Source organism: Erythrolamprus reginae, chromosome 1 (genome assembly GCF_031021105.1).
Source record: "Erythrolamprus reginae isolate rEryReg1 chromosome 1, rEryReg1.hap1, whole genome shotgun sequence".
NCBI classification, from domain to species: domain Eukaryota; kingdom Metazoa; phylum Chordata; class Lepidosauria; order Squamata; family Dipsadidae; genus Erythrolamprus; species Erythrolamprus reginae.
Window position 1 is genome coordinate 153630100 of NC_091950.1, and position 23426 is coordinate 153653525.

General features: G+C 42.8%; 1 pseudogene; it reads left to right on the forward strand.

Moving 5' to 3' along the window:
* The first annotated feature begins 5968 nt into the window (after positions 1 to 5968).
* On the forward strand, positions 5969 to 6075 carry LOC139158239 (U6atac minor spliceosomal RNA; annotated as a pseudogene).
* The last annotated feature ends 17351 nt before the right edge of the window (positions 6076 to 23426 follow it).

Genomic DNA, 23426 nt, shown 5'->3' on the forward strand with positions numbered 1-23426 from the left:
TAAATTAGCATAATTTATTTAATTAAATTAGCATAAATTAGCATAAATCAACATGCTTAACTATGACCCAAATAGTGGACCTGCAGGGTCAAACAAATACTTCCGGGGCGGAAATGACGTAGCAATAAACCTTCCTGGGCAACTATGGGCGTAGCTCGATGCTAGTCCAGGTGAGGGACCTCTCCCTCACCTGAGACCCTGCCATGCATTTGCATGAGGGGGGTCCCGCCGGCTCACCCCTACCCGGGGACTTCAATGTGCGGGACCCAAAGACAGGTTCCCCCCAACTGCTCAGGTAGCACCCCACCATGAGCTTGGAGAGAACCTGTCAATCATCCCCAAAGATGCCCAAGGGAGAACGCGCAGTTGCTAAACCACCACCCAGATTTCCGCCCCTAACCTGCCTACCCAAATGACCAAAGGTAAGCCAATCAGCCTAAAAAGTGCAAGCACCCCCTAACCGCACCTCCATCATCCCAGTGTGGAATGGGCGAAAAAACGGCCCGGCCTAAGGGGCGAGGCCGCAAAAATTTCCCATTCGGCCCCCCTAAGGGCGACCCATAGTAGCACACTACAAAATAGGGAGGGCGGGTGGGTGTCTGCTCCGGCTGCGAAGTCCGGGCGAAGAGGCTTGGCCCAGGGCCTGCAAGCCCTTAAATAGGGCCAGCAAGCCCCGCCCAGACTTCGCAGTGTGTCAGGCCACATAGGCCTGACTTTCGGCCGAAATCTCGTCTCGCGAGATTTCGGCCAAAAACAAGATGGCGGCCACCATGGGGTGTCTCCCTCGACCCTTCTGCAAATGCTGCCGGCGGGTAAGTCCGCCGACGCTATTTGTTCCAGGCGTTGACTTTATTTGCTCTCTCTTCGGCCAGTGTGTGCTGCTTGAGTGTTCCCTTACATTACCCCTTCAACTGAGAATTAAGCCAAGGGAAGGATGTGCCTAAAAATCATACAATGCTATAGAACTGACAAATCATGAAAACATAAATCTACATTGCCTATAAAACTGAAGCATTGATTGGAAACCTCTTATGCCTTTGCATTCTCCTGTTCTCTTTCGAGAAATATACAGCACATATCATTGGATTGGACATTCGTTCCAATAACATATTCTACCACTTCTAAAATGGGACAAACAACAACAGCCTTAAAGAAATACAACCACTATAAAAGGCAGAGGCAGTGAAAAGACTGTGAAGATAATCAGCATAAATGTCATCCTAGAACGGAATAAATTTTCTTTATAAATAAACACAGCAAGAATGCCATTAATACATTCAATAGGGAGATGTGCAAGAAGATGATGCAAGAATGGGTAGGTGGGGGAAGGGGAATCTCTTTGTCCTCTTGAGGCATTCCTGTTCTTGAAACAGGCAATAAAGTAGCAGAAAGAAAATAATGTGCAAACATTAACAGATATAACAAAGAAAACAAAGAAAGAAAACAGTGTGCAAACGTTAAGATGTAACAAACCACATCAGAGCCCCTTTTCAAAGCAGAAGGCCAGGATTTTCTGATCAGACTTTTCAGAGAACACAGAAATCAACCTCCATTATTGAAAAGTGTCAGTCTCGCTGTGTTTCATCCTTCAACTGTGCTTCAGCTGTCATGAGAAATGGGGGTATTGGGATTTGGGAGGGGGGAAGTCTGCTGGGGGAGCCCAAGGAAGTTTCATTTCTCCTAGGAAGGGGTGGGTTAGTGGCGTGCATTCCAAAAGTATGACATGCCAATGAAGATGCATCAATGAAGGTCTACCAACATTTTTACTACCACACTGTGGGCGTGGCAAATGCGGGACACCCTGCATTTTCTTTCAACATCTTTCAGTGAAAATTGGGTGCTCTGGGGTGGAGCTCCATTTTTGCTACCCTACTATGTTTTCCCCCATCCGGGCAGTAGCCAACCCCTGAGATGCGTCTACCTGACAAAGATGGACAATGGGGATTGGGTGAATTGTCAAGGCGTGAGCATTGGGGTTACTTTGTAATAGGCAACTATCATGCCTTTTTCCTCAGACTTTGCTTTGCTTTTGATGCATTCACTTCTGATTTAGTAATTTAGACCTTTGAAGTTCAAAATGGACTCTGAGTTTTACTTTTCCTAAATCTGAGCAAAGCCAACCTGACATATAGAGTTACACAGTAAAGATCACTTCCTTTCTCTGTACAATTTCTGCTGTCTATTCTGAAGTCTTCTAAATCTAGGGTCTAACAGTGGACTTAGGGGTTCAGGTGGGATTATTTCTCACATACCTGTCTCCCAGCTGCGTGTCAAAAGCCCTGCCTGTGCTACTCGAGGAGGTAGCCGGGTTGGCGGTGGAGTTCCCCGGACTCATTGTCCTGGGAGACTTCAACCTGCCGTCACTCGGCGAAACCTCTGGGCTGGCACAGGAGTTCATGGCCACCATGACAGCCATGGACCTGACTCAAGTAGTACAGGGTCCGACTCACGAGGGAGGGCACGCACCTGACATGGTATTCCTTTCTGAGCAATTGAGTAATGGTCTGAGACTAAGGGGCTTAGAAGCATTGCCTTTGTCATGGTCAGACCATTTTCTACTACGGCTTGACTTCCTGGCTCCAATCCTTCCCCGCAGGGAGGCGGAACCAATGAAGATGTTCCGCCCCAGATGCCTGATGGACCCAGAACTGGACCCCAGTTCTATGGCAGATATTGTGAAAAACTATTAATGGAATTCACAGTTGGAGCCCTCCACTCTTTGGAATAGCATTATGTACCAAGATCAAACAAGTTGCCATCCTGTTAAGTTTTAGAAAAGCATTAAAACATGGCTTTTAAAGAGAGGTCCAGACGTAGAGTTTCCTTGGGTAGCAACAGTGGTGGGTTCCAAACTTTTTAACTATTAGTTCAGTGGGCATGGCTTGGTGGGCATGCATGGCTTAATGCGCGTGGCAGTGCAAAATTTTCATTCCCTCCCACTCCAGTGGAAAGTTATTGCAAATTTCCAATTTCTTCCCAATCAGCTGGGACATGGGAGGCAGAGAATAGATGGGGGCAGGGCCAATCAGAGGTTGTATTTACTGGTTCTACGAACTACTCAAAATTTCCACCCCTGGTTCTCCAGAACTGGTCAGAACCTGCTGAAAGCCACCTCTGGGTAGCAAGTCCCATTACAGGATTTTATGCCACCCCTCTACGGAGAGGGGCGGCATACAAATCTAATAAATAAATAAATTGATTTATTTATTTATTTATTGGATTTATATGCCCCCCATATCCAGGGATTCAGGGCGGCTTACAACATATAAAAAGAATAATATAATAAAAATCCTAAATCCAATTATTACAATACCCAATTATCTAATCTAAAATCAATTAAAAATCAATCATTCCCACTCAACAACAGCATATATATCATTTGTCGGCCAGGGGACTAGAGTCTAATGGCCCCAAGCCTGGTGGCACAAATGAGTCTGTAGACTCTTACAGAAGGCAAAGAGGGTGGGGGCAGTATGAATCTCGGGGGGGGGGAGCTGATTTTGTTCAATGTACAGGATATATTCCTGTATATTCCTCAAAGGTCAAAGTTAAGACTTATATTATACTTTTAAAAAAATACAACCCTTAAAATGACATGTAACTGCTCTCAATTTCTTTGGATTTGAGCCCAACTCAATAAGTAGGATTAGTCACATGTGAAAATTAATCCCTATTCATAGATTCACCCATTCACTTTCTAATACAATCAGCAGTTTAGACATTTTATTATTTATTTATTTATTTATTTATTTATTTATTTATTCATTCATTTATTCATTTATTCATTTATTCATTTGTCCAATACACAATGCATATGAAAGAGAATAGACATGAAGTAATATATATAAAGATAATATGTAAAAATAGAGGAGAAGATGTATGAAAGGAAGAAAATATATATGATATATGAGATAAAGGAAAGACAATTGGACAGGGGACGAAAGGCACACTAGTGCACTTATATACGCCCCTTACTGACCTCTTAGGAACCTGGAGAGGTCAATCATGGATAGACATTCCATTGATTCAGAATGAAATGAGAATAATAGAATTAAATTGTATACTTCAGTGTTTTTTAAACTTGTTTTTCAAACTTAAGATATGTGCAATTCATCTCCCAGAATTCTGGAACCCTAATGGGGAGAATTCTGGGAGCTGAAGTCCACATATCAAGTTTGAAAAGAACTGGTATAACTCCTTTCAAAATGATGATAAACCAATACCCATCCCAACATTAATTGTTTGGGATGTTTTCACAAATACCTTTCTTTCACCACCACAACCCATTGTTTGGATGAGTTTTATTGTATTACATTATGTTTAACTATAACTATATTATGTTTGTGACTTGGATGTATGCTGTAGTTCTATAACCCTTATTGTAATCTATATTTGAGATTAAAACAGCAACAAAAGTCGTGTAGGTGAGGGAAATCTTAGAGTCTCTGTTGGTTAGGTTTAATTGTGTTTGGCTGCCTGTAAATTAGCATTTTACTTGATCTGTGGTCTTGCAATCCTTGTCAGCTCAAGAGGAATAAAAATAGTGAATCTTACATGTCAGATCAAAATATGCATATTGTTAGGCTCACTTTCTCCGAAGTAGTTTCCTCCCTCTTCACACATGCCTTCTTCTCCCACCTGAACTCATATTTGAAATAATAATCTTCTCTTTCAGAGAAATGAGACGTTCTCATGAATCAGTAGTGACTGCAATTGTAGAAGCAAAAAGATTATGCTGAGATTCCAGCAACATGGGAGGCAGCAGAACAATAAGGTCTCTCAAGAATTTGCTGAATTCCTGTTTCTTGTGCTGATATTTAGCATTAAAGAAATAGAGAAGAGTCAAAGACATCATACACATCCATTTCCCAAAACAAATATGGGGATTAAAACTGCATGACATGAACTGTTTACAAATAGAGGCTTCCCAGTTTCACACAGAGCTGACATGAATTTTGCAATACAAGTGCTGTGAAAGTTCACAACAGGAATATTTTGCTGGGCACATAAGCTCTTTATGGTGGCCACACTTGGTTTTGCTTATTGCCTTGAAATTCAGCCACCAAATGTTAGCAAGGAGATGATGAAAAGAGAAGAGAAAAATATATCTTACTTTGAACAACAATGGTTTAGGTGGGCTCCAGAGTGAATTTCATTTCAGGGACTCAAGAGGTCCTTCTGTTCTTGGAAGGAATAAGGATGTAGTGGAGACTCCACATTTGGGAATGAGACATGAAAATGATCTCACATTACTCATTTTCCTATAGCGTAGGATTCATATGATTCTCAGAACAGGCTCTACACTGTGTAGTTTTTCAATAGGCAGTTGAACTTTGAGCAAAATAAGAAAAGTAAATATTGCATCTAGATCTCCTTTTCTCAGGACAAGCAATACATCTTCAGATACTAACCTGATTAAGTTAGTTGAATCCTGAATTTATTCTATAATTTTGCTGTTCTACTGTCTGTGAGAAAAGGAAGCAATACAGCAGTTTTAATTTCTGTTTTTCTCTTCACCAACCTCATATGTTATGAGTAAAGGGAGAATTGAAATCTGGAAATTAAAGGAATCCTCTCATTCATTCAACATTTTTGGATGCAACCCAATATATTAGCGCCAGCAGACTCACCCCGCTGGCAGCATTTGTCGGGGGGTCGGGCAGGCACCGGACTCCTCATGGCGGCCGCCATCTTGGATCTCGGCCGAGAGTCAGACCTGTAAGGCCTGATTGGCTGCTTGGTCCGGGCGGGGCTTGCTGGCCCTATAAAAGGGCGTGCAGGCCCGGGTTCGGCCTGTTCGCCCGGACCACATCAGAAGAACAGACACTCGGCTGTCTGCTCTTGGAGCCTTATGCGGCGGCCGCGTGGTGCGGCCGTCACTTTAGAGGCCTCGTCGGAGGCTTGGGTGACCTCTTCAGCCCATCCGGGGCCTGCGGTCTGCCTCTGTTCCCTCTTCGGGTCGGGGGGGGGGATCGCTGGGTGCAACGGTTAGCACTCCCCTTGATAAGGATGGAAGAGGCCCTTGTGGTCTTTGCACCACGCATATGGTTATGGCTTAATCGGTCGCGCGCTTCCCCCCTGGGCGACTTGGCTCGGATAGGCCCGTAGCGTCTGCTGGCGGCCGCCATTTTGGGCGGCCTCGTGGCGCGGCGGCCTTGTCGTTTCCCCTTGGGGGGAGCGGGGAGGGCGGCGGGGGGTCAGTTTGGGTCCCCTTTCAATGGGTAGCACCCCTACTGTTACTCCCCTGCCTTCCTAGGTGGGGGTCTTTATTTTCTTTTGGGGCCGGGGCCTTTTTGGCTTTGGCTCCTGGTTCAAAAAATAGAAAAAGACACACCCCTGAAATAGAATTAAATAAGTTCCTACAGACATACATAAATAAATATGAATAATTTATAACAATAATAATAATAATAATACATATGGATCGGGATTGGACACTGTAGCCTGGAGGTTAATTCTCTGCCTTGCAAGGCAAAGGTTGCAGGTTCAAGTCCCGGTGCTGGTATGGCCAGCTGATAAGGCCAAAATCAGGTAGCAATAGGTCTATTCTAGTGGTTACCCAGCCTGGGCAGGTGGCGGCCTTGCCAGGCCCCGTGGGACTGGGTATACCCTGGGTGCCTTATGCACCTTTCGGGGCAGGCGACGCCGCAACGCCTTCGGTCTCCGTTGCACTGCCTTGGCCCGGGCGGGCCTTTGTCCCGCTGGGTTTCGGGGCTGAGTGCGATGGTTTAGGGGCTCCGGCGGGCACCTGTAATCAGGTGTGGTCCCTGCCAGCTTTGGCTGCTATGGCTCTGGCCCCAGTGATGGCTTACCCATCAGGGCCGGGGGTGTTTGGTTAGGAGCCTTTACGGTTTGGGCCGTCCCCAGTTTGGGCTCCCGGGCCGTTTTTCGTTTGTCCTAGGCCTAAGACGGGAAAGGACAAGAAGGGTGGGGGTCAGGCGATGCAGCCCCCTCCTGCTGGGGGGTAATGGGCCCCAGTTCAATTAATCTTGTTGTTCTCGCAAGAGAACGAACGCTCTTCGGCTAGGTTCAGCTGGGGGGTAAAGGGGCCCAGCCCAATTAATCTTCAGGCTTTAGAGGGTTGGTTGGAGGACTACCACCCTCGCTCAAGAGCGGAGGCTCTCTTGTTAGTTTTTCTAAGGGATTTAGGATCCCTTGCGTGGGGGTTAGGAAAGCCTTCATGTCCGATAACCTTGTCGGTTGTGGGACATGAAGACATTGTGCGGGGAATGGTCCGGAGGAGGTGGCCGAGGGCGGGGTCCTAGGGCCCTTCCCGGAGCCGCCCTTCCTGAATCTTAGGGTGTTCCCATTGGGCGTGGTCCCCAAAAAGGCGAGTGGTGAATTTAGGTTGATTCACCATTTGTCTTTTCCAATCGGGGAGTCAGTGAATGACTTCATTCCGGACGAACTTTGTTCAGCCCGGTACGCATCCTTTGATGCGGCCGTGGCCGTGGTTAGGAAGTGTGGGGTCGGAGCCCTTATGGGTAAATGCGACATTAAGTCGGCATTCCGGCTCCTCCCCATACACCCCGACGACTTTGAGCTCTGGGGCTTCCACTTCAAAGGTGGTTTTTACGTGGACAGGGCGTTACCTATGGGTTGCTCTGTTTCATGCTCTCTGTTTGGAAGCTTTAGCACCTTCTTGGAGTGGGCGCTCAGGAGGCGCAGTGGTTGGGGTTCGGTCGTTCACTACCTTGGTGATTTCTTGATGGCCGGGTCTGCACGTTCGGAGCAATGTTTGGCTCTGATGCAGGACTTCGAAGCCCTTTGTGCTCAGCTGGGGGTGCCTTTGCCCCCCGGGAAGACCGAGGGCCCTGCCACCAAGATTACCTTTCTGGGTATTGAATTGGACTCGGAGGTACAATCTTCTAGATTGCCCCTGGAGTAGTTGGTTAAGATTCGGGGTGAGCGCGATATGGTCTTGGGCTGCAGGAAGGTCACTCTTCGGCAGCTCCAGGAACTGGCTGGGATCCTCAGTTTTGCCTGTAGGGTTGTTGTGCCTGGTTGGGCTTTTTCTAGGAGGTTGTATAGTGCGATGAAGGGGGCTATGTCTGCCCGATCATCGTACCCGCTTATGCGCAGGGGTCAGGGCTGACCCGTGCGTATGGCGGGAGTTCTTGGAACGTTAATGGATTGTCTTTTTGGTGGCAAAAGCTTCTTTTGGAAGCTGCATTGCAGTTGGGTTCTGATGCCGCGGGGCCTTGTGGTTTTGGGTGGTTTTAGGTGACCAATGGGGCTGGTCTGCTTGGCCTCCGGAGTGGAGGGCCTCCCCTCTGGTTAAGGATTTGACCTTTTTAGAGCTCTTTCCCTTGGTAGTGGCCCTAGAGCTCTGGGGGGAGCAGTTCAGGGACAGAACTGTGCGCTTTTGGTGTGGCAACCTAGCGGTTGTCCATGTTGTGAACGCCCTGTCCTCCAAGGGTGACAGGGTCGTGCGGCTTGTCCGCCATTGTGGGCGCAGGTCTTTGTCCTTGAACGCTTTGTTTTTGGCTAGGCTCGTCCCCGGGTTAGATAACGGGATTGCTGACGCCTTGTCCCATGGTCAGTTGTCCAGGTTTCGGACCCTGGCCCCGTGGGCCCGTGGGCCCGTGCGTCGCCAGGGGCTTTTCCCGCCCACCTTTGGAGCCTGGGGGGGCTCCCGGGCAGTGGAGAATAGAGGTCTGCTGGACTGTGGCCCTCTCAGGGGTGCCTGGCACTCTGGGGGCTTAGCAGCAGGCGGGTAAAGAGTTTGGGGATTTCAGGCAGGACTAGGGTTGCCCCTATAGTTGGCCTGCCCCAGTTGTACCCTTGGCCATAATTTGGGTCCAGCTTAGGCAGTGTGGCCTTTCAGTTAGGACTCTTAGGTCCAGGTTAGCCGGCCTCGCCTTTATGTCCAAGGCGGGGGGGGCTTATTGGTTTTTCTGGGTCTTCCGCTTTGGAAGAGGTGGGCGGGCTGGGTGAGGAGTCTCCTCCGTCGCTAGTCTGGCCCTGACGGTGTAGCAGCTGTCGCTGATTAGTCAGGTTTTGGGCAGTTTGTGCCTCTCTGTACGAGGCCCGTCTTTTTAGGGCAGTGGCTGGTGTCAGGTGGTACTGGGAGGGCGGCATCCCATTGCTGCACCCAGGTACAGTGCTGCGCCCAGGTGGTACTGGGGGGGCGGCATCCCATTGCTGCGCCCAGGTACATTGCTGCACCCAGGTGGTACTGGGAGGGCGGCATCCCATTGCTGCGCCCAGGTACATTGCTGCGCCCAGGTGGTACTGGGTGGGCGGCATCCCATTGCTGCGCCCAGGTACATTGCTGCACCCAGGTGGTACTGGGAGGGCGGCATCCCATTGCTGGGCCCAGGTACATTGCTGCGCGCAGGTGGTACTGGGAGGGCGGCATCCCATTGCTGCACCCAGGTACATTGCTGCGCCCAGGTGGTACTGGGAGGGTGGCATCCCATTGCTGCGCCCAGTTTTGGGGAGGGCGGTATCCCATTGCTGCGCCCCGATGGCTGGTCTTGCTCCTTGGGCAATGACCGGTACTTGCTTGGGGGTCTGTGGGGGACCTTCCAGGCTTGCGGAGGCCTGCGGTGGCTTCGTGCTGCATGGCCCGCCATGCATGTGGTGTGGTCTTCGATCCTCCCGGGGATCATTTGTGGGTCGCCATTTCCCTCAGGGCCCTTCACCGGGTTAGACGGGGAGTTATTAAAGCCCTGGGTATGGTAGTCAGAGAGTTAGGCGGGGTGGTAGTGGCCCGTCCCTGCATCACCATAGTTCAGCTGTGGCTTTTCCTGGCTGCTGGTCTTCCTCTGTCAGAAGAGAGGAACACCATTTTTCTTACAGGACCTGCAGCGGTCTCTGCGTGAGCTGGCGCAGCTAGAGGGGGGAGTCGGGGGGCCAAGATAGAGATCTGACCCCCGCTCCATGGCAGGTTAGGGGCGGAAAACTGGGTGGTGGTTTAGCAACTGCGCGTTCTCCCTTGGGCATCTTTGGGGATGATTGACAGGTTCTCTCCAAGCTCGTGGTGGGGGCTACCTGAGCAGTTGGGGGGAACCTGTCTTTGGGTCCCGCACCTTTAATTCCCCTGTTAGGGGTTAGCCGGCGGGACCCCCTCATGCAAGTGCATGGCAGGGTCTCAGGTGAGGGAGGGGTCCCTCACCTGGACTAGCATCGAGATATGCCCATATGTTGCCCAGGAATGTTTATTGCTACGTCATTTCCGCCCCGGAAGTATTTGTTTGACCCTGCAGGTCCATTGTTGGGTCATAGTTAGTTATGTGGTTATGCTAATTTATTAAAATTAAATTATGCTAATTTATGTTAATAAAAATGACCCAGTTTAAATCCAGCTCTTGTGTCGTTACTCCGTCTCTTCGACAATATCCAAAGGTAGGCTAGATCATCTAACCATTGTGGACCTTAGTACTATATGTCACTGAAAATTTATGATAGCTGAATTTTGATGACTTATAAACCCATTGACACCACTACCACCCCACTGCCACCATTTGGCTTTTAAAACATTATAAAAACTTGGTGGGGTAAGATGGGACAGACAAAATTCAAAGTTGTGTCTAATTTATAATCCTTTCTTGAGTATGTGGTTTAATTGAAATTGAGTTTCCCAGACTTCTTCTTAATGGAACCAAGAATATTTATGAAAGGAGGGATGTACTCTCAAGCATAAAAGACTAACATGAAACTGGTCTTGCCTACCACCAACTGTAGATTTTACATCTGTGTAAAAAGATTGGAAGCATATGAGTGCTACTCTTGGGACCAAATACTCCAAGAAGGGTCATCGATGTTAGACTGGTCATAGATGAAAGGTAAATATGACCCATAGAAGAAAATGGCAATCCATTCCAGTATTCTACAAAAAGAACAAAATGCACACTTATTCATAACTTAGACATTGTAAATCTGATACTGGTAAATAATTTGTGCATAAAATTATAAGGCTACTAGGGAGAAGAAAAGGCATGTAGAAAACAGCATTAGCATTTATGATGTGTATGAACTGAAATCAAAAGAATGTCAAGGTGATGATCTGGCCAAAAGCAAAAAGAAAATTTGAAGCTAGAAAGATACAGTGTGTATTTTGTACATTGGTATACATAATTTTGGAACCATCAACTAAGGCTTATCAAAACTGAATATTGATATTCTGAGAATCATTGCGATGCAATGGACCAGAACAGATCATTTCACTTCAATGGAGCATCATATCTTTTGCTGCAGACAAGAAAAGCATTGAAGAAATGGAGTAACCATCATTTATTTACAAGGGGTGTCCAAAGCAGTGCTCTGATACAACTCCCATGATTAAAATTTCATCACTTTGAATCCAAGGCAAAACAATCTATTGTACTGTAATCCAGGAAGATTGCAGATGCAAAGGAAGCAGTCATGATTACATACATTAACTTGCAGACATAACACCAGAAAAATCATCACACTAAATGATACAAACCAGGAAACTGGAAATATCGCGAATAATAAGAACATTTGGGCTAAGTGGATGAAATGAAGTAAGAAACAGAGTTTTGCCAAGGAAATTCTATGTTTATAGCAAATATCTTCTTCCACAACCTAAAAGGCATCACCAGATGAACAACACCAAAATCAAATTGGCTATATACTCTGTAAACAGAGATGGAACTATTGTGTTCAGTCAGAAGGAACAAGACCTGATGCTAATTATAGGTCACATCAGGAAACAGATACTTACAAAATTGTATGCAAACCATGTTATGAAATAATTTGCCTTATAATGAATTGTTATGCCATATAGGCAGTAGTCAGAGCAGGTTGTACTTCTTACTATAGGTATTTATTCAGACAAGTTTATACTATCTCTTAGGGCCAGATTAAAAGCATTTTCCAAAGCATATGGGAGGGGGTATTGAGATGAATACCTGCTAATTTTTCCTGGTCTTCTTGCTTAGGTACTAAACTTAGTTATGAAGGAAGCACATGCTTGGAAATTTCATGTTTATCATAATGTTTAATCCCATACTTTGATATGTAAACCAATTTTATTAAGAGTAAACCATCTCCAGTTATAGATATTTCCCCAAGTGCTGGTTGCTCATTTAATATCTATTCTACTGGCTCTTCATCTTTGCTCAATTTTTTTAAAAAGAGGAACTTTTGTATTAAATCACAAATTAGCTAATTCATTATAAACTCAACTTTGATTTATAAAGCAATATTGCCTCTTAAATAATGCCAGATGGTGCCCTTGAGGAATTAATTTTCAGCAATTTAATCTCAAATGATTACTGTGTGTGTATGTGTATCCAGACCACAAACTTGGAGCCAAACCAAAACCCGGGATGTTATACCACAGACACACATTCCAAATAGCTGACTAGTCTGCAGGCTTCAATTGCGACAACTACTCAGGATGTCACCCTTAATCTGCAAACATAAACTAATCTGCAAATGTAAACTAATCTTCAAACATTAACTACATCAACTACTCAAGGTGTTACCCCACATTAACTAATCAGGGTTACAATACAGCCAACCAGCCCGCTTGTAGCAGTTGAACCAGCACTCCACACACACACACCTGTGTGTATAGAGGGATGGCAGATCTGACCATGCTTTGTTTGCCCTAGCACAAAGCTGAAAGCATCAGCCAGAAGATGAGGTGTGGGAACTCGTAGAAAAGTCACCAAGACTCTATCAATCTTACATGGGAAAAGACCTGAATGCACCAAGACCTACATACGTATATCCGTGAAAATCTAAAACAAGAAAAAATAAACACACGCACACGTATGTATGTATGTATGTATGTATGTATGTATGTATGTATATATGTAATTGCAAAAATGGTTTAGAGATATTTTACAGTGTTAAACAGATTGTACATTTTCAGTCTTGCATGTTCCAAAGCATTTCTTGAACTTAATGAACTCAATCTGTATAGTCTGGAGGACAGAAGAAAAAGGGGGGACATGATCAAAACATTTAAATATGTTAAAGGGTTAAATAAGGTTCAGGAGGGAAGTGTTTTTAATAGGAAAGTGAACACAAGAACAAGGGGACACAATCTGAAGTTTGTTGGGGGAAAGATCAAAAGCAACATGAGAAAATATTATTTTACTGAAAGAGTAGTAGATCCTTGGAACAAACTTCCAGCAGACGTGGTTGGTAAATCCACAGTAACTGAATTTAAACATGCCTGGGATAAACATATATCCATTGTAAGATAAAATACAGGAAATAGTATAAGGGCAGACTAGATGGACCATGAGGTCTTTTTCTGCCGTCAGTCTTCTATGTTTCTAACTGAATTGAACAGCCCTAGAATTACTTCAAATATATAAATTAGGTAGTCCGTGTTTAGAAATTGCAAATTGAACTGCAAACAAAGCAGTTACTAAATGAAACCACAAGTATCCTGTTTTCCCAAAAGTAAGACATCCCTTGATAATAAGCCAATCGGTCTTTTGAGTGCAGAGCAATAAGGCCAAGAACTTATTTCAGGGTGAAAAAAAAGAGACAGGGTCTTATTTTTGGGAAAACAATCGTACATGTACGATCTTAATTTAGCTTTATTTTGCTTTACAGACCATGCAAAAGTCACAAGTGTGAGGGTTGGTCACAAAGTTACTTTGTTTGTTGTCACTTCAAATGGTCACTGAATAAGGCAAGTACATTGATTTGGAGGCTAGCGCCCATTTTGAGTTTGGAGGCAATGCATGGCTCCAATACGATGAGTCATTTAGGATGAGGGTAGCTTTTGAGAGGACCCTTCCCTGGGATGTGGTCATACCAGATTTGTGGTTCCACGCCACATAGCTTTCACAGGCCGATGGTGGGGAATGTGCAGATAGTGGCCACCTAATGAAAAAAAAACATCCTCTTCATTGTCCGGGTTTGTCCTGTGTATATGAATAACCACCCCCAAAGTATTTTTGTAAGAATTCAATTTTCTCATGTCTCATTAGACAGCAAACACCAGATTCTATAAGGACAATGTCTCCAACCTGAATTTTCTCTTTAAGACCTCTTTTAATTACTCACAACTTCAACCACAACCACAACAATAACGATAGGCTAGATCAGAGGTTCATTTGGTTGGTCACATGGAAAAAAAAGTGTGATCGTTGCAAATACCCTTCAAATGGAAATGGTTTAGTCCTTGCCATTATATCTTTGCACATTTTAAAGAAGGTACGGCTTGTTTTCTAGTTACCTTTCTTTGCTTTCTCAGCAAGTAGCACTACTTGGATAATCTTGTCTGAAATCTAAGCCCCAGGTTGCACTTTAATTGGTGATTATCAGAGAATGCCAGGGCTGAAGGCTAGACTGGCAGCTGAAAATACATTCTGAATCAGGGCAATGACAAATCACTTGCGTACTATTGCCAAAAAAACAAACAAACAAAACCCAAACTGCATGGGTATGACAAGGTAGCACCAGGAATTGGGTTCAACTCTAGAATGTAATTATATTGATATGTGTTCTGCCTCTAACTTCTTCTTCTGCCCCATATCAACACCAGCTGTTGGTGAATCATTCAGTGAATGGAGATGAGGTCGACAACATCTTGTCTTGGATTGTGTAGTTTAGGTTTACAATCCAGTGACAGCGCATTGAAAATAAATAAATAAATTTGTAAATTCTCAAAACAGAAGAAATACTTAAGATTTTTTTAACCTTTATGGAATCATTTTGCAAACAAAATATGAAGGTTCTCTATTATAATATATGCATTATATATCTCAAAGTATAATCATTTCAGTGTATGTGCATTTACTTGCAAATGCAATCTTTCCCCATTGTTGTTTGCTTCTTTTTATGCGACTTTTAAAATTTTAATGTAGGAGATTTTAAAAAACACACAGAAATGACGGGAGGGGGAAGAACATTTTGACATTCAGTTCTCCAGAATTCTTTCCAGCTGCATTTCTTTTCTTTTCTTTTCTTTTTTTAGTGGAGAAAAATCTTAAAAACAAAACAAAAGGTAAGAAGGGTGCCTGAATTTATCAAGCTATTTTTATGAAACAAAAAGTAATGCTGTAAAACGCAATGCAGTTTAAGCCACTGTAGCAATCAAAATTGGTTTTTTGTAGCTACACAGCTTTGGAATGAGATCTTTTCATATCTAGTACACTAAAGAAAGCTCTTTTTACCTTTAGAATGATAGGCAGAGCAAGTACAAAGTTTTGACATATGCCAGGTTTCCTATATCTATTTAGTAGGCAATAGCATATGGCAACCTTGACAGATATCAAAGAAGGCTAAACAGGATCAGACTGGATTAGTATTTGAAGCAGGAATGTCCAGTAAAGTCCAGGGCTGTTAGATAAATTAAGATGTTCTCTCTGCTATCCTCCTCTCACAAAAGGCAATGTTTATGGAGATCCTCAGTTATCCAGGTCATGGTAGTCCCAAATGTGCTTTTTTTCAAGAGGCAACTGGACTTTCTTGTTTTTTCTTTGAAGACATTTTGTTTCTCATCCAAGAAACTTCTTCAGCTCACCTCCATCCAGTCAGACCTGAAGAAGATTCTGGGATGAGAAGCGAAACTTCTTCAAAGAAAAGCAAGAAAGTCCAGTTACTTTTTAGAAAGCACCTTTGGGACTTACAAGGCAATGGCATATTCATATTATTGGCAACAAATCATCAGGAGTTAAGATGAATTGCAATTCTATCCTTCAACTATCATTTAGTTACGACAAACTCCTCTTGCACTAGTGGAATTAAGTCAAAGATCTACAGACCTATTGGGGATTAATGATACTGCCTTTCCATTTATATTCATAGTATATAACTTATAATGTAACTTTGGGATTGATGAGGGATATTGCGAGTTATATATTAGAGAAAAGTGAGCCTGGCTAGAATCTTACACTGATTTAGGCTCATATCAACAAGAAGTTTCTATCACTAGATCTCTAGATTTCTCTCAAAAGAACATGTTCTATTCTGTTGTCTTTCTGAAATATCTATGATACAGGAGTTAAGATTACATTATGGACCCCACCAATATGACATACTCTTATTCTTCAGGGTATTTATAGTATAGATACTTGATATATACACTAACAAAACAAGAGCTACATGGCTTAGGACCAGGCTACTTATGGGTCTGTCTCCAGCCTCATCTATCCCAGTGACCGGTCAGAGCCCACAGAGTTGGCCTTCTCCAGGTCCCGTCAACCAAACAATGCTTGCTGGAGGGCCCTCGGGGAAGGGCCTTCTCTGTGGCAGCTCCGACCCTCTGGAATCAACTCAACCTGGAGATTCGCATTGCCCCCACTCTCCTGGCCTTCTGGAAGGCTTTAAAAACTTACCTTTGCCGACAGGCCTGGCGCCGCTGAACTTCAACATCTAACCCCGGCCTTCAGTATGACTGTAGTGTGATTGAGTAGGGCTGTATGATTTTTAAATATTGGACTTCTGAATTGGTTTTCGTATTTTTTTTATATGTTGTGAGTCACCCTGAGTCCTCGGAGAAGGGTGGCATACAAGTCCAATAAATAAATAAATAAATTGATGCCAGTTTCCAAACATGGCTACTGAGAATTGTGTGATGGATCTCTTTGTGCACATATCAACAAAACTAAAACATAGATGATGGAAACCAGCTCTCTCTTTTAAAAAAAAAAAAATGAAACAAAGGGATAATAAACATAATTAGTAAAAAGCAACTTACAACTACTATAGGAAAGACTAAATTTATACCTTTGGGTTGAATTTCTAGATGTGAACTACCAGATGCATTCTTTTTTTTATAGATTAGGGCTCTGGCCTCCCCTAGAATTCTTAAAAACAGGCTGGTGCTTCTTTTGACAACATACTCCTGGTTTTATGAAATAGAGGGCTGGAAAAGGAATAAGAAAGATGGCTGTAACTATTGGCAATAAGCAAGGTGTAAGAACTGAAACAAGTGAGGTAGAAACCAGTGGCCATCTGGCCAGACAAAACATTGTGTCTGGAGATTCTCAGTCATCCAGGTCTTGGTAGTCCCAAAGGTGCTTTTTCAAGAGGCAACTGGACTTTCTGGTTTTTCTTTGAAGACGTTTCACTTCTCATCCAAGAGCTGAAGAAACAAAACGTCTTCAAAGAAAAACCAGAAAGTCCAGATGCCTCTTGAAAAAGCAGCTTTGGGACATTGTGTTAACACTGAATCAGTAACTTCCTATCTCAAGATTGGAAAAAGAAAGGCCTGGGCCAGACGTAAGTTCCTACTGGTTCTTTACAACCATTAGTAAACCAGTGGTGATATCGTGGAGCCAGTTCTGTCAGTGCCGGTCCGTGGGCACTGGTATCTTGTTTTTGGCTTCTGCACGTGGGGAGAAGCTAATTTTTGCTTCTGAGCATGTGTAGAAGCCAAATTTTAGGCACTGCACACGTGTGTGTCTGTGCAGTACAGCCATGTGGTGCAGCCATGCAATATGGCCATGTGGCATGCAATGCTCATGTAGCCATGTGATATGGGAGGAAGCGAACCAGAGGTGAGGTAAGTTAGAACTTACCCCTAGCCTGGGATCCAGTGACCTGAAAAAGCAGCAAGAAAACCCCATAGATTTCAACCATGAGACTGAGCATTTTCTCTCTATATATTCTATATTCTGCAGTAGGCAAGGTTTCTGCACTGCGCCACAGAGGTGCAGCGGTTAGAGTGCAGTACTGCAGGTTCCTTCTGCTGGCTGCAGGCTGCCTGCAATTTGACAGTTCAAATCTCACCAAGCTCAAGTTTGACCAAGTCTTTCATCCTTCTGAGGTGGGTAAAATGGAGACCCAGATTGTTGGGGCAATATGCTGATTCTGTAAACTGCTTAGAGAAGGCTGTAAAGCAGCAGATAAGTCTAAGTGCTAAATCTCTACCTTCTTTCTTGTCTGCAATAAAGCAAGTTATCTAAACTACATTGAGCCTCTGAAGCTGCTGCTGTTTTGATAGCTATCAAATACAAGGCTAAGTTCCTGGGAGAGTAGAAATTTATTGCTAGGTCTGCCACGGAGATTGACATTGAATATGAGTAGGGAATGTGTGACTGGATGGCAGGGCTTAAATGAAGAAGGGCTTAAATGAAAAAGGGCTGGTTTCAAGGCTGGTTAAAGGGTGCACTGCAGGACTCATAAAATGGTTGCTGTAAAAGAATGGCCTATTTAAAATGGCTTCTGGGGAAAGCATATCCAATCACAAAAATCCATTTTCCAGGATGTGAAGCAGTTCTCTAGCATATTTTCTACTATGCCAATGGGAACTTTGAAGCACCTAAAAACATTGCTGCAATTATTATGATGCTTAAAGTGTCTTGCTTTGCACCATGCCATTTTTAAATTAAAATAATCTTTTTAAACAAGTTAGGCAATAAAAAAAGCCTGGTGGTTACCAAGGGAGATGTTCAGTAACACATCAGTGCCTGTGAGTCCCGTATTTCCTACATTTAGCCTAAATGAAAGGCATCTCTGGAAGAGAATGGTGGAGGAAATTGCTCAGGGTCTTTCCTATGTGCTTTGTGGTTAGATATTACCTAGAATGGGTTAAATGAGGTCATGATATTGTGGTGTTGTTTTGTACTAGGTTACGTTCTATGAGAATGAATATTGCAATTGCAAATGAAATTAATGTGTCATCTTATTCTTATTGGGTGAAAAGAAGATCTTAGTGATGTATAGTTGAGCGAGCTGTGACATTTTTGCCAGGCTTCTTCATAAGATTAGGACTGCCCCCACCTTCCTTGCCTTTCATAAACTCCTTAAAACTCACCTCTGTCGTCAGGCATGGGGAAATTGATTACCCTGGGCCGTTTCTGCTTTATGTATGGTTTGTATGAGATGTTCTTATATTAATGGGTTTTAAATTGTTTTAATTTTGGATTTGTATTGTTTCTGTTGTTGTGAGCCATCCTGAGTCTTCGGAGAGGGGTGGCATACAAATCTAATAAATAAATAAACAAACAAACAAATAAATAAACAAACAAACAAACAAACAAACAAACAAACAAATAAATTCCCTTCTTTTTTATTAAAAGAAATTAATAATAAAACAAAACCAAAATCTATTACTATTAAAACTAAAACAACCAGCAAAATCAAAAACACAACTATTAATAAATCCATGGTTTGCTCCAAATTTGTACCATCCTATTGTCAATTGAATGATTGTTGCATCACAAGAAAGGATTTGTGATAAACCAGGCATTTTCTAGTACAAAGATCAATATGCATGTTGGATGAAATAGTGTCACTTGAATGCCTAGATTTACAGCTTCATTGGAAGATGTAATGGATGGAAGGAATAACCTTGAGGAATAGATGGAAGAGTGATAACCCAGATAATTGTCAGATACAGAAATCTAAGTCCAGTCCAAAAGCATAATCTGGGAAAGCATCTCAAATAAGACCATCTACAGTTTTCATGGACTTAAAGAAGTGGAAGGGGAACGCACATTCAGATTTTCAGTATTCTTCTACAATAAAAAAATTAATATTACTGTGCATTACTGTTGTTTTCTGGCCTGGTCTATCTTGAAATGCTCACAGAACATCCAAAAAGCTACCCATTAAAAAGTGACTGACACTTTTATCAAAGACTTTTAAACTATTGAAATTCTGTTGTAATAAAACCATGAGTACAGTACAAAAAAGCAAAAATAATAGATCTAATTCCAATTACAGTAAAATGCCATGGGTTACTGCACAAATATTTCATTAAAATGTACCTGTTCTGTCTTCAACACCAACTGGAAAACGCTGCCAGACACGCTGGTAAAAGCAAAAGCACTTTATAGTTTGAAAAATAAACACAGAGAAAAACCTGTTCTTCCCAACAGGCAGGCTATGAGACTTCACAGCAGAGTCCTGATGGCCAGACAATACAGCAGACTTCTTGCTGGCACACCCACCACTGTAGAGAATAAGACCCACACCTTTTCCCCCCAAGGTTTCAGTATTCAAAGTCACAAACCAGAATTCCAAGACGCCAAAGATCACAGCCAGGTCCCAGGACTCCCAAAGATAATACTCCACAAGCCAGGAAGGGTGGGTCTGCCTTTTCAGCCTTTCCAGAGAGCACCACACCCAAACCCAGCTGTTGCCTCTTTAGTGCTGAAAGTACCTGGCTAATTGTCCCCTTCGTTGTGTTGCTCTTCTCTGCCGGAGATCGATTATTGCTTGTGCATTTTCATCTAAGGAATCCAGGCTGCTTGCTGGGGAGAGCTCCCTCTCGGGGGACTCTGGCTGTCCTCCCTCTCCCTCAGCCTGAGATTCCTCCTCCCCCTCTGAGCAGGAAGCCGGCAGAGGATCAGCCGTTCCCTGAGGGGCCTCAGACGGAATCACAACAGTACCTATATGCTTTTGTTCCGCTATTCATATGGGGGAGGAACGTATACTGTATATCTATTATAATACCTTATGATGAATTTTACTGAGTTAAAAAACAAGGAACAAGTTTAGAAAAAAAAAATTAAACAATCTGGTCAGGCTCCCCCTCTCACCATAATTAGTTCTGATCTGGTATCATCTTTATGGTAACAGAATAAATGCATGGAATTACCTAAATAAGCAAAATGGGAAATATTGTAGATATTGTAGATATTACTTATTCTTTATAATGCTTAAATTTATAAGCTCTATTTCTTGGAGGCTTAATGAAAAGTATCATATCATTGGTATTGTCTTTATATGAAGAAAGAAAATAGATTGGACTGTGACTATAATCATACAGGAAGGTGATATTTTCCTCTGTGGAAACATAAGAGCATTATTATTTATAGAAGATCTTGCTTGTTGCAATTATCAAAGTTTGCTATGAAGTCTGCTTAGAGAACAGCTGATATCCTTAGCAATCTTCTGCTTACATCTTGGTCTTGCTTTTTATTATTTTATTTGCTCTGTTCCGAGCAATACCATCTAGCAGCCATTTTAATATTCCACCAGGTCTGTATTATATTGCTCTAGAATTTTAAAAATGGAGCAACTATGGCCTTTCAGAAGGTATTGTATTAAAACTCTCAGTATGTCTTTTTATTAGCAGTTGTACCTAATAACAGTATCTGGAACAACACATATTTTTCTTTCTACTCTCAAGCCCTATAGGAAATTAAGATGGTGGTACCCAACCTGCTCCTACAGCTTGCTTCTACTTTCTGGAAAGCTCATTAAATATCTTTTCATAATACTTTTCCTCATGCTAGGTCTTGGTTATTCTTTCATGGACAGGAAACAATTTGTGGGATGGAGGATCTTTATGCTTGATTTTCATGCCACATAATTATTTAATTTAATTTAATTACCTAGCTTTATTAAAAAAAAAACCCGCCTTCTCCCAAAGGACTCAGGGTGGCGTACAACAATAAAAAACAATATACAATATACAACAATAAAACTTCAAATTAAAACATTCGTCCATTGGTCATTCATCCCATCAGGCCAGACCTGTATGTTGTTGCTCAACGGCCCCAGACCTGGTGGCAAAGCCATGTTTTTAAGGCCTTTTAAAAGGCCAAGAGGGTGAGGGCGTGGGGTGGATCTCTGGGAGAAATTGGTTCCAGAGGGCTGGAGCCCCCACAGAGAGTGATCTCACCCATGGTACCACAAGCTGATGTTGTTTGGCCCACAGAACCCAGAGAAGACTAACTCTGTGGGAACTGATCGATCGCTGGGACATGTGAGGCAGGAGACAGTACCATAAATAATCTGGTCCTAAGTGATATAAGGCTTTATTGGTAATAACCAAGACCTTAAATTGTGTTCAGAGACCAATAGGAAGCCAGTGCAGCTCACGGACTGTTGGATTTATGTGGGTGTACTTAGGTAGACCCACCATTGTTTGCATGGCTGCATTGCAGTCTCCAAACATTCTTTAAGTGTAGCCCCATGTAGAGCGCATTGCAGTAATTGAGCTGTGAGGGTTACAAGGGCTTGAGTGACTGAGAAGTGACTCCCTATCCAGATAGGGCCATAACAGGTGAACCTGTGCAAATGCCCCCCTAGCCAAAGCCGAGAGGTGTTGTTCTAGTTTCAGCTGTGGATTTAGGAGGATCCACAGATTATGGACCCACTCTGAGCAGGTTAAAGTTTCCTCCCACCCACACCCCAGAGTAATGGAAGGGCAGTTGGAACTGTCCTTAGGAGGCAAGACTCAGTCTTGTCGGGGTTGAGTTTGAGTCTGTTGCTCAGACTATTGCTTGTTGGTTTGACCTGGAAGTCATTTAGCACACAATGTATGAGTGCAAAGAGGAACAGGGAAGATTCAGAATTACTGAAATCAGCTACATTACAATGAAGTCTTTCCAGATATTAGTTTCAAATATTTACTTTTTTCTCCTATTTCTGTGAGTCTTTTGGGAAACCAAGTTATGCACTAGCATTAATATTTATGTAAATAGCCACAAATTAGTGTCCTGTTTTTTTTTATTTTCTGCATCTAGAAATCTTCTCAGGAGTACAGCAGGAGATTGTGGAAATAATGAATGAAGTAGCGTAGTCTGAGACAGCATATTTAACCCTGCTGTTCTGTTCGGGTCGTATGTGACCCGAAAGCCATGTTTGAGTCCCTGTAAAAAAATTTCCCTGCATATCTGAAACTTGAAATTTCATGACTTTTCATCATTTCAGGGGTTCTCTCTATGAGAATTTTTTTTGGGGGGTGGGGGGCTTAGTTTTTGCTGGGCAAAAAAAGTCACAGTTCTTCTGTTCCCGGGTCACCCTGACCCGGACCGAAAACTCTTCATTTGCAGTGCTTATGTTTGGTCTTTTTGAAAGCTTTTTTCACTTGGAAAGTAGTCTGAACACTTCTGCACACAATGATATGAAAATTGAAATGAAAAAAGTAAATCTTATTGGTTTATTTTGCTGATATAATGCATGCCCCCCTTTTTTGTGAATTCTTTTTCAATTTATGGATAGTTTTGCTAGCAAAATGCATTCTATTTTACTGAAGTTGGTGTGGGATTGGTAGCTTGAACATTTCTGAATATAAGAAAAATATAAAGGAACTGAAAAAAGTGATTCTTACTGGTTTTTTAACATCAGAAATAAGCCCCCCCCCCTCGGCTGCTTGCAACCATTTTCACTTTATATTTACGCAGGCTTCAAATCCAAAATATTTTAAATATCTTATGCATTCATTTACTAATTTTAACATGGCTGATCATCATAAAAATATTTGTGGGGGTGGGGGAAAAAAAATTTCTGGGCAAAAAAAAAAATCTCGTTGACTGTTTCGGGTCATATAGACCTGGACCAAAATGATTTTTTGTAGGTACTTGAATTTGGTCTTTTTGAAAACTATTTCCACTGGAAAACTAGTTTGAACATTTATGAACATAATGATATGAAAATTGAACTGAAAAAATTGAGGCTTATATTTTTATTTTGATCAAAAAGCCCCTCCCCCCATGCTTTCTGAATTTTTTGTCAATTTATATTTTTTTAGGCTACAAATCTCTAAGGAATATTCCCCCAAAAGTTTTGATATACTAAATTGAACA